Raw genomic sequence first — 12,911 nt, 5'->3', positions numbered from 1 at the left:
TCTTTATAACAGTGGTTAGCCGTGTTGTCTGTGGACTAAAGCCCGGATTTGCTCCTCCAAATAAGACAAATGGTGGGTGGGTTTTGGCTATTCAAAAACTATTGCAGTAAAAAGCATGTTAATTTGTTTTAAAAACATTAAGACTTCGCTGTTATTCTATAGCAACACAATGTCTTGTAATTACAAGCGGTTTACTGTCCCTTTCATCCATATTGACAATGTAGTCATGCTCCTATACCTATCCAAACTCACCCAGAGTAGCAAAAAAAAACAAAGTGGTTGCAGCCAGATGATCATAGTTTCTATGATAATCACTTAACAATTACAGGTAGCCCTCAGTTTACGCCAGGGTTAGGTTCCAGAAGGAATGGTTGTAAATCTAAACCGTTGTAAATTGAAACCCAGTTTATGATGTAAGTCAATGGGAAGTGAGGGAGTTAGGTTCCAGGCCCCTCTCAAAATTGTCATAAGTAACACCTAATACATTATTTTTAAAGCTTTGAAATGAAGACTTTAAATGCTAAACAGCATTATAAACCTAATAAAATAATCACACAACACAGAATATATAATTAAACTAAGTTAAATGAACAAAAACATTTGCTAAACAGCATTATAAACCTAATAAAAAAATTACACAACACAGACTTCACTTGCATTTTTCTGCAAACAGTTCTTTCTATGCATTCCAATCTGGACTGATTTATAGACAGGACGATCTTGTTCCTTTGAAATCTGATCGATAGCTCACGTCTGGTTAAACTGATTAATTTCAGCTTGCCTTGCTTTGCTGCAACACAAGCAGACAGCTCCACCTACTGGCTATTTTAATAAATGCACTGCTTCTCAATGCTTTTTAATAGCAGTCACATGACTGGAAAAAAAAGGTTGTTATTCTGAAACTGTGTAAATTGAACCATTGTAATATTTTTAAATATATAGGCACTTAGGCTATTAACAAGGCCAGCGCTATTACACCGAATAGCCCCTTGCAACAGGTGACATAAAGGGTACATTGCTGCTTCTCAGGGGTTAAAGCCCTCTCGTCAGCCACAGCTAAAGTAACAAGGTTTCCTCTCATATCTCATTAATTTCTAACTTACAGTTTTACCAAGATCCTTTTTAAGGCGTGTTTTCCTTTTTTATTAAACTGAATATTTTGTCTGAATTAAAGGGATCTGCAGCCCTTGTAAATTATGTTTCTGGGTGTTATGATGCGTCATGACAAAATATAATAATAATTAATATGGCATTTAGAACCACTTTAGTCAGCTATGAGTATGGCATGTTGTTGCTTGTTCTGTAAAAACTCCATGTATTTTAGAAGAAAGCAATAAAAGTGAAGTTTTATCGAGTGCTCCTCTCAAAACTTGTTTTTGATTTGGAACCACTTTGACATACATCTAGTTTTCAAATGTAATTCTTAACAAATTTCCGTAAGGCATACTGTGGTTCTATTAAGGGTGGATAATCTTATATTTTATTGCATGTGACATATATTTCTGAATATGTTTACAGTGCCCTTTATTTTTAAATAGATTTGTTTTGTTTTTTAATATTAAACTAAGAAAATGTTAAAGGGACACTATAACCAAAAATTTTCTTTCATGATTAAGGTAGATAATATAATTTTAAACAACATTCCAATTTACTTCTATTACCTAATTTGCTTTATTCTTTAGATATACTTTAATGAAGAAATATCAATGCACACAGTGAACCAATCACAGGCGGCATCTATGTGCAGCTACCAATCAGCAGCTACTAAGCATATCTAGATATGCTTTTCAGCAAAGAATATCAAGAGAATGAAGCAAAATAGATAATAGAAGTAAATTAGAAAGTTGTTTAAAATTGTATGCTCTTTCTAAATCATGAAAGAAAAAAATTGGGTTTCATGTCCCTTTAAGTGAATGAATGCAGAAACTGTTCCCCTTTCTTCAATCAAATATGAATGATTACTAATATAAATAACGTGTATATATATATATATATATATATATATATATATATATATATATATATATATTAAATATTGAAGTTTGCTTTTTTGTTGACTATTCATAGATCATTTACTTCTGAGGTACTTGCAGTTCACATCTTTTAAGATTATTAGACTTCAGTTCCACCCCTGTGTGCCATTTTATTGTTCAGGATTTGTGTACTAGAGTATATTATTCTGATTCAGTTGCAAAAATCAATTTGATCCAGGTTTTATAGGCTGAAAATAGCAAATTAGAATTAAAAAAATTGAAATGTTCATTTGAAGGGTCACGACATGTCAATGACATGTTTTTGCCTGTATTATAAACAAGTAATCTGATGTCTGCTAACCTTTCATATTATCTTGTACTGCTCAATACTGCTTGATTTTAACATTGTGCTTTGATTTTTTCTTTCTTGTAACACTGAAAACAAAGCACTCAATACTTTGTCAATTGATGGCTAGCAGAGCTAAGCTTTTACTGTAATGTAAAATAATGGATATTTGCTATTTTTTCCATCTTTTTATTTTAAAAAAAATAACTAAGTTACTAAGTTATAACTGCATGCAAAAATATATATGTACGACTGCAATTTAAACATGCACTTCCTTTGATTAAAGGAAAGTAAACCCCAAAATTTTCTTTTATGATTCAGATAGAAAATACAATTTTAAGCAACTTTTCAATTTAATTCTATCATCAAATTTTCTTCATTCTCTTGTTATCCATTGCTGAAGGGACAGCATTGCACTACTAACAGGAAGCTGAAAATATCTCTTTAGCCAATCACAAGAGACAAATGTGTGCTGTGAAATTCCGGAACCCTTTCTAGAGCGCATGCGTGGGATTTTGTATCATAAATGGTGCGCTCATGAAAAGCTATTTATTAGGCTCCTCAGCAATATTAGGAACTCTGCCCCCACTGCAACTACTCACATTACTACTACTACTCTAAAGCTGAGTCTCCGTGCTCGTGCATGACAAACAGCTGTTCTCTTTGTTAATCAACCAATAGATTTACTGCTGCAACAAATGTTTGCTCCCTTCAATGTCATTGTGTTTCATACACGAGCACGGAGACTCAGCTTTAGAGTAGTAGTAGTAGTAGTAGTAATGGGAGTAGTTGCAGTGGGGGGCGAAGTTCCGAATATTGCTGAGGAGCCGAATAAACAGCTTCCCATGAGCGCACCATTTATGATACAAAATCCCACGCATGTGCTCTAGAAAGGGTTCTGGAATTTCACAGCTCTAAATATTTTACCAGTGACGTATGCGGCCAGGTATGTGATGACACTGGCACGCATGCGCATTAGGTCCAAAATTTGAATAACAGCTGATGTAACGTCACAGGGAGTGACATGGTTCGCTCTTTTCCAAAGTTCGCCCTCTTACCAGAACACAGGCACCAATTAGCAGCAGCTCCCATCAGTGTATGATATGTGCGTAATCATTTTTTAACAAGGGATACTAAGAGAACAAATTTGAAATTAGAAGTGAATAAAAAGTGTCTTAAAATTACATGCTCTATCTGAATCATGCAAGTTTAATTTTGACTTCCCTACCCCTTTAATATAAAAGCTAATTTAACAAATCATATTGCTACATTTATTTTTTATTATGTATTTGTAGAATACCCATTTTTATCAGACAAGAGCAAGTAGTCAATACGCTATTTACTATTGTGTGCTACTAGAACCTAAATCATTGTTATGTATATTGGAATGTATTAAAGGCAACTAAAGAGTTAAAGGGACAGTGAAGTCAAAATTGAACGTTCATGATTCAGAAAGGGCATGCAATTTTAAACAACTTTCCAATTTACTTCTATTATCAAATTTGCATTATTTTCTTGGTATCCTTTGTTGAAAAGTAAATCTTGGCAGGCTGACAGTAGCTTAGGAGTGTCTGTAGCAATCTATGGTAGCTGTGGTGGAACCATGTATAACATATGTCTGACTCCTAAATATTCTTACTGGCTCCTAGTTTTTAAACAGATTTATCAAGCACTGCTATAAATAATGTTACAAACACTGCTGCCAGATGGCTAAATACAAGTGTATGCTCCTGAGCTCATTAAAAGGGACATTAAACTGTTGGGCAAAGCTACCATAGAATGGTTACTAGTCAAAATGTTACTGCATTTCATCCTGTTCCTGCAGCTCTTTTTAAATCAGTTCTCCATACTAAAGTTCCGCCTCTTTGTACTGGGGGCGGCCATCTTGGAGCTCATGTTTTCTCACAGCCTGTGACAGAAGCTGTGCACACTCACATGTCAGTAATATTTCCTATTTTCTTACAGCTGTGTAATGGGCTTCAGGTTAGGGAGCATAATACAAAGCAGGTGCTTTACATTTTTGCATTTTTTACACAGTTTTACAGTTACACAAAATATATTTTAAAAAACAATCAGCATTATTATAGAGCAATGCAGCAACTGCAAAAATCTAAAGCACCTGCTTTGTATTATGCACCCTAACCTGAAGCATATTATACAGCTGAAAAACAAAACTGTCCGTGAGAATACCTGAGCTCCAAGATGGCAGCCCCCAGTACCAAGAGGCGGAGCTTCAGTATCTGGCACATTTAATCTATTAAAAGGAGAACCGATTTGAAAAGAGCTGCAGGAATAGGATACAATGCAATAACATGGTAAGTAGTTACTATTATTTTGTAGTTGTGCACAGCAGTTTAATGTCCCTTTAATAGTGATATATGTCTCAAAGTATACAATGATGGAGGCAACTATTTAATGCCATCACAATTGCTCATATCAGACATGCATAACAGGATTCCCCATAAAATATATTATTTTAAATGTGTTTTTTTTTTTTTGTTTGTTTTTTTAGAAGAGGGTGGGAAAGTGTACCAGACAAACATATGCCATAATATAGTGACGTATGTTTAGCCCACAATAGTTATAATATAAACTTTTTATTAACAACTAGCCATCCACATAAACTACAAGATATGAGATATTTCAAAATCAGAAATCCAATCCCTTTTATTAAAGACCCCAACAAATTGTTATCCACACAACACTGAACAGGGAATCCAAACACAGTTCATTTTCAATGTACATCTCTAACTGATCTGCTCAGGTCAATTAGGAAAGATATAAACACGCTACTGCAGTGATCAAACAAAGTGTAGAATGTAGCATGGTTAGGTTTTTGAAGTCTGGATTATATACCTCAAATTCTATAAAGAAAACCCACGGAGAATTTCCAGATTTAAATTAGAGAAAAAGAGGCAAAACAAAATATAGTACTATTTTATTTTTCTAGGTAAAATTAATGGGACACTGAACCCAAATTTTTTTCTTTTGTGATTCAGATAGAGCATGCAATTTTAAGCAACTTTCTAATTTACTCCTATTATCAAATTTTCTTTATTCTCTTGGTATGTTTATTTGAAAAGCAAGAATGTAAGTTTAGATGCCGGCCCATTTTTTGTGAACAACCTGGGTTGTCCTTGCTGATTGGACAGCACCAATAAACAAGTGCTGTCCATGGTGCTGAACCAAAAATTTGCTGGCTCCTTAGCTTAGATGCCTTCTTTTTCAATTAAAGATAGCAAGAGAACAAAGAAAAATTGATAATAGAAGTAAATTAGAAAGTTGCTTAAAATCGCATACTCTATCTGAATCATGAAAGAAAAAAAATGGATTCAGTATCCCTTTAACCCCTTAGTGACCAGAGCACTTTTCCATTTTCTGTCCGTTTGGGACCAAGGCTATTTTTACATTTTTGCGGTGTTTGTGTTTAGCTGTAATTTCCCTCTTACTCATTTACTGTACCCACACATATTATATACCGTTTTTCTCGCCATTAAATGGACTTTCTAAAGATACCATTATTTTCATCATATCTTATAATTTACTATAAAAAAAATGATAAAATATGAGGAAAAATGGAAAAAAAAACACTTTTTCTAACTTTGACCCCCAAAATCTGTTACATATCTAAAACCACCAAAAAACACCCATGCTAAATAGTTTCTAAATTTTGTCCTGAGTTTAGAAATACCCAATGTTTACATGTTCTTTGCTTTTTTTGCAAGTTATAGGGCCATAAATACAAGTAGCACTTTGCTATTTCCAAACCATTTTTTTCCAAAATTAGCGCTAGTTACATTAGAACACTGATATCTTTCAGGAATCCCTGAATATCCCTTGACATGTATATATTTTTTTTTAGTAGACATCCCAAAGTATTGATCTAGGCCAATTTTGGTATATTTCATACCACCATTTCACCGCCAAATGCGATCAAATACAAAAAATTGTTCACTTTTTCACATATTTTTTCACAAACTTTAGGTTTCTCACTGAAATCATTTACAAACAGCTTGTGCAATTATGGCATAAATGGTTGTAAATTCTTCTCTGGGATCCCCTTTGTTCAGAAATAGCACACATATATGGCTTTGGCGTTGCTTTTTGGTAATTAGAAGGCCGCTAAATGCCACTGCGCACCACAAGTGTATCATGTCCAGCAGTTAAGGGGTTAATTAGGGAGCTTTTAGGGAGCTTGTAGGGTTAATTTTAGCTTTAGTGTAGTGTAGTAGACAACCCCAAGTATTGATCTAGGCACATTTTGGTATATTTCATGCCACCATTTCACCGCCAAATGCGATCAAATTAAAAAAAACGTAAAATTTTTCACAATTTTAGGTTTCTCACTGAAATCATTTACAAACAGCTTGTGCAATTATGGCACAAATGGTTGTAAATGCTTGTCTGGGATCCCCTTTGTTCAGAAATAGCAGACATATATGACTTTGGCGTTGCTTTCTGGTAATTAGAAGGCCACTAAATCCTGTTGCGCCTCACACGTGTATTATGGCTAGCAGTGAAAGGGTTAATTAGGGAGTTTGTAGTGAGCTTGCAGGGTTAATTTTAGCTTTAGTGTAGAGATCAGCCTCCCATCTGACACATCCCACCCCCTGATCCCTCCCAAACAGCTCCCTTCCCTCCCCCACCCCACAATTGTCCCCGCCATCTTAAGTACTGGCAGAAAGTCTGCCAGTGCTAAAATAAAAGGGTTTTTAAAAAAAAATGAAATTTTTTTTAGCATATTTACATATGCTACTGTGTAGGATCCCCCCCCTTAGCCCCCAACCTCCCTGATCCCCCCCAAAACCGCTCTCTAACCCTCCCCTCTGCCTTATTGGGGGCCATCTTGGGTACTGGCAGCTGTCTGCCAGTACCCAGTTTACAATAAAAAGTGCTTTTTTTTTGTGTTTTTTTGTTTTTTTCTGTAGTGTAGCTTCCCCCCCCCCCACCCCCGACAGACAAACCCCCACCACCTTGCTGATTGTTTAAATTTTATTTTTTTATATATTTTTTATTTCCCCATTTTCTGCAGTGTAGCGGTTCCCACCCGCTCCCTCCCCGTGCACCGAGTGGCTCTCTCTGCACCGGATGACTTAAAAAGGTTATTGCAGGATGCCTCCATATCGAGGCATCACTGCAATAACCGGAAAGCAGCTGGAAGCGAGCAGGATCGCTTCCAGCTGCTTTCCACACTGAGGACGTGCAGGGTACGTTCTCAGGCATTAACTGCCTTTTTTCTGAGGACGTACCCTGCACGTCCTCAGTCGTTAAGGGGTTAAACATTTTATGTTACAGTCTCAAAGTACAGTATTTAATGTCCCTTTAAAAAAGTATTATAGAATGACACTGGTGAGACCAAAACTGAGCTCCCAACTATCCTGTCCTTTATTTGGATTTCTTCTGTCCCTCCCAAAGCTCTCTCTGCCTTATAAATGTCCTGTTTTTTTACAAGCCTAGACACGCCCCCATACCCTCTGACTCCACCTATAACATCCCCACTTAAAGTGATGGTAAATTTCAGGCTATAAGAATGTTGCAATAAAAAAATATATTAGTTTGCAAGTAAAACCACATAATTAATTTTTTAAAGTGTATATATATTTTATAATAAAAGGTTTATAATCCTAATTGGTATTGTTTGTTCCTCTGCCCCCCTTCATTCCCTCTTTTGGCTGGTCTGTAATGTATAGAGCACTCCCACCAACACTCTACATAGGCTTTCAATGGGCTTTAATGGTACTGGAGTTCAAGATTGTCAACTGACACACATGTTGATTGGATGTTAACTGGAATTGTCACAAAAAAAAGTTAATCCATGTAGGCCGGCATGACATTGTAATAGAAGCAATACTATATGCACTAATTTAACCCTTTCACAGATGGATTAAAAACAATAAAAGGTACACATATACTTTTTTAATGGCAAAGATTACATGTATGGCATTTGATTATTTAAAGTTTACCATCTCTTGAACATGACTCATCTACCAAGATTTCACTCACAGAACACCCACCAGACTCAGCCTATGCCTACCAGTCCCAGATGGAGGGAGGTTTGTTAAAAGGTATATTGGGATCTACCAATGTATTTTGGACACCCTGTGCCACTATAGTGGCTTCAAGTAAAAACTATTATGCATGAGTAACTCTTAATTTAGCCAATCACTGACTGTGACCAGCTCAGGAGTGGCAATGCATCGTGGCTCCTGAGCATACTTTAACTGTGCATTTAATCCCTTCACAGGCAAGCATTTGTACATTAATAGCAAATTAGAACATGTTAATATTGCACTAAATAGCATGACCTAAAACATTAAAGCATTTTAATATTGTACTATTCTATTTAGAAAAAAAATATATGGCCTAATTCATTAGAACATAACATTTTAACACTAGCGATGCTGCATGCCTATGTAATATTCAAAGTCTAGGTATAAGCCTATTGCAAGCGCTTACATACAAAAGACACAGGTGGCAAGGAGCTTAAGCCAGTAAATCCCAAAGCGTGATAGGGGTTAAAGCAGATATAGCAGTCCCCTTCCGCTTAACTTACAGTTAGTGGCAATAACCAGATACAGACTCCCATATGGGAGAGAGAGGACCTCTAATGTAGCTCTGTTTCCCGGATTGGCAGTAGATGCCTTCTTTTATACCTTATTAAATAAAGTTTACTTTTACTACATTTTAACCACTGGTGAAGGATACCTTCTTTTCTTTTTTGTATGTCTATGTGTTTAACCAACACAAAGGGGTTCAACACATAGGTCCCCACCTCCTGTTTCCCATCCTCCTACCCATCTAGATTGTAAGTTCCCACGGGAATAGGGCCCTCAATTCCCCCTGTATTTGTCTTATCGTATTGTTTCTCCATTGTACTGTTATCCTTGTACCCATGGGCAGCGCTGCTGAATCTGTCGGCGCTTTATAAATAAAGAATAATAATAATAATAATTACTGCTTGGGAGTAAGAGAGAACTTGTGGTCTAGTTTAGAAACTGTGCTGACGCCATCAGCAGCAGCAATTGTGCAACCACCACAGATGACTGAACCATCAGTTCTCTGCAGCTCCTGAGCAATACTTTAACTATGTGTTTAATGCATTTGCATTTGTTATACACATAGACCTGAAGGGTCACAAGTATTAAAATAACATATTTTAACAAAATACAGAATGTAATGTTTTCACTAGAATGGCCCTTTAAATTCTGGGAAAATTAGATTAGTATTATAAATAGCCAAGTATGCATTAAACTGCAAGAACTCATCACATGTATATAACCCCTTCCAAAAAGTTTTTCCATGGCTTAATGAGCATTTAGCTCTTAAACTATATTTTAAAAGCAGGTATTCGGGTTTTTTTGGGTAGTAATATAATCTTTACAGTCTTGCTCTTTCAATAAAAAGTGTTTTTTGTCTCACGCCTGGATAAAATAGTCTATCCACACGTCAATTTTCCCAAGCTCACATAATAACCAGAGTATCACTTATATCTGCCAATGGGAACAACATACTCTCCTCACAATGCATCTGAAAAGACCTCCTTCAAATCCCACCCATATGTTTCTGATAGGAGCTTTCTATGCCTTTATAGCATGCACTTGTACAGATTAGACATAGATATATAGAAAGATAGATAGATAAATAATACGCTACCCATTAAACACAGAAGTATCTCCAAGCTGCAGTCCTTGTCTCCGGTCTCATTTGCGCCTGCGTGAACCGGGATGTGTTACGTGACTATTATCAGTAGCGATATATCGATTAGTTGCGGTTGGACAATTCCAGAGCTATCATTGCAACAATACTTCCCTCACGTATTAAAGATTAATCGCCGACATTTTCAGGCCTAGTTATTGTGGCAGGAAAAAAAATCTTACCTCAGGTATCGGGTATAATCGGTGATGTTCTTTCCGATTGTTTACCGATCCGGGCTGATAGCTGAATATGCCGACTCCGATGGTTGTATTGACCTTAGCAGCTACGTTCTCCGCTCCGTGTCTATAGGTATCGGTACCTAATCGACAAGTATCGGATGCTGGGATCCGATGTCACGGATTTTCGATGTTTGTAATTTTACAGTTATGATTGTAATTGTAACCAGTTTATTTAAATATTTTTGCCATGATATTTTCGATTTTCTTCGTTGAACAGAGACTCTGATACCGCGGGTCCAAGCCCCGCCCCCGCGGCCTTTGCCGATTGGACATATCGATTGGTAATCAGACCTTGATAGACAATCCTCCTAGCCAATAGTGGTTGTATTTGTGATCAGGCACCTCCTACTGTTATTTTGATCGACATGTGACTAGCCAATAAACTGTAAGGAGCTAGTCCGCATGACAGACATTAGTGGGAGCCAATGGCCGAGAAATGGGGGATGCACAAAGCTGCGATTGATGGCTAATGGGTAACCAATTGTATCAGATGATTTGAATGCACGCTCTGTGATATTTTGATTGATGTGCAATATATCCAATGGTTGCAGGTTACAGTGTTATTATAACAACAAGATACATTACTGATATAGCTGAATATAAAAATAGTCGCAGGCAGCCGTATCGTGCTTCGGAATCGGATATTAATTCGGAAGGCAGATGGGGTGGTTGTAGGCTGTTTTTTTCACTGGTGAATTAAATTTTTAAACGAAAATAAAAACTTGATGCTCATTTCATCCCAGTGCAAAAGTTATTCATGTCTGACCGTTGTCATAGGAAATACTAAAAGGAATGACAAGGGTGAATTTTGCCACTTATCATTCCATAGAAAGCAACTATAATCCCACGAAATCTCACTTTCAGTATATGCTACTGTACTTTGAGAACATATATAGCAAATATCTATTTAATATGTGTCACAGTTTTGTTGCTATAGCACTTTTAACTTTGTATCCTATTAAAGTCTATGGGCTTTCCATTTTGTCATTCCTTTTAGTATCTCTGCTCTTTCTCTCTTATGCTCTCTCCCTCTCTTATGCTCTCCCCCTCTCTTTTGCTCCCTCTCTCCCCCTCTCTTCTGCTCTCTCTCCCCTCTCTTTTGCTCTCTCTCCCTCTCTTTTTCTCTCTCTCCCTCTCTTTTTCTCTCTCTCCCTCTCTTTTTCTCTCTCTCCCTCTCTTTTTCTCTCTCTCCCTCTCTTTTTCTCTCTCTCCCTCTCTTTTTCTCTCTCCCCCTCTCTTTTGCTCTCCCCCCTCTCTTTTGCTCTCTCCCCCCTCTCTTTTGCTCTCTCCCCCCTCTCTTTTGCTCTCTCCCCCCCTCTCTTTTGCTCTCTCCCCCCTCTCTTTTGCTCTCTCCCCCCTCTCTTTTGCTCTCTCCCCCTCTCTTTTGCTTTCTATCTCCCCTCTCTTTTGCTCTCTTTCCCCCTCTCTTTTGCTCTCTCTCCCCCTCTCTTTTGCTCTCTCTCTCTCTCCCCTCTCTTTTGCTCTCTCTCCCCCTCTCTTTTGCTCTCTCTCTCTCCCCTCTCTTTTGCTTGATGGTTTGAATGGTACGCTCTGTGATATTTTGATTGATGTGAAATATACCCAATGGTTGCAGGTTACAGTGTTATTGTAACAAGATACTGATAGCTGAATATAAATAGTCGCAGGCAGCCGCATCGTGCTTCGAATAATTCGGAAGGCAGATGGGGTGGTTGTAGGCTGTTTTTTTCACTGGTGAATTAAATTTTTAAACGAAAATAAAAACTTGATGCTCACTTCATCCCAGTGCAAAAGTTATTCATGTGTGACCGTTGTCATAGGAAATACTAAAAGGAATGACAAGGGTGAATTTTGCCTCTTATCATTCCATAGAAAGCAACTATAATCCCACGAAATCTCACGTTCAGTATATGCTACTGTACTTTGAGAACATATATAGCAAATATCTATTTAATATGTGTCACAGTTTTGTTGCTATAGCACTTTTAACTTTACATCCTATTAAAGTCTATGGGCTTTCCATTTTGTCATTCCTTTTATTTTTTATTTTTTTAAAATATTTATTTATATCTCCAACAAAAAGTACAATGAAATAAATTTTCACCTTTGTATACCACGCAGGGTCAGGTGTAAGCAAATAAAATACAAAACAAAACAGAAAATTTCATTTTCATACAGAATCTTAGCAAGAAAAGAGAAAACATCCTAACGTGACCTATTTGTACAGAATGTTGGAGTTTTTCTTGTGTTTTTCCACCAAAAATACAGTTCAGTCTATCACACTCTTAAAAAAAAAAAACTCAATTCTATCTCCATTTCTCAGTTCTTAGCCCTATCCTTTCATTTACCTTATCCTTCTCTATAATTAGTTATCCATGAATGTGGAAAGAGATCCAGGGCCACTAGATCCATAAAGGCATTTGAGGACAAAAATGGAGTAAGGATACCTTTTTGTATAACTAAAGGATAGGATTTAATAATTGGTAACCATCCACCAAAACGATTTTATTCTTTTTTCTGAAGTGACTTTTAAGTGAAATTATTGAAATATAATTTGAGTTTGAATCTCTTTCAGAATTTGTGAAAATCCAGGAGCTGAAGTAGATTTCCAATTTTTAACTATTTGAAATCTAGCAGCTAGAATAATAGTATTCAGGATATTTGTGTAAAAATCCCTGT

At 36.6% G+C, this 12,911-nt stretch overlaps 1 protein-coding gene across 1 annotated transcript in view; it reads right to left on the bottom strand.

The window, feature by feature from the left end:
• Positions 1 to 10,582, bottom strand: part of LOC128638726 (E3 SUMO-protein ligase ZBED1-like) — a 94,534-nt gene extending 83,952 nt beyond the window's left edge. The window contains exon 1 of the mRNA XM_053690859.1: positions 10,197 to 10,582. The gene's annotated coding sequence lies outside the window, so the exon portion shown is untranslated. The remainder of the gene's footprint in view (positions 1 to 10,196) is intronic.
• Positions 10,583 to 12,911: the final 2,329 nt, after the last annotated feature.

The sequence above is a fragment of the Bombina bombina genome, chromosome 8, assembly GCF_027579735.1.
Source record: "Bombina bombina isolate aBomBom1 chromosome 8, aBomBom1.pri, whole genome shotgun sequence".
Classification (NCBI taxonomy): Eukaryota; Metazoa; Chordata; class Amphibia; order Anura; family Bombinatoridae; genus Bombina; species Bombina bombina.
Note: the sequence above shows the minus strand (reverse complement) of the source record. Positions and strands in the feature narration are given on the sequence as shown.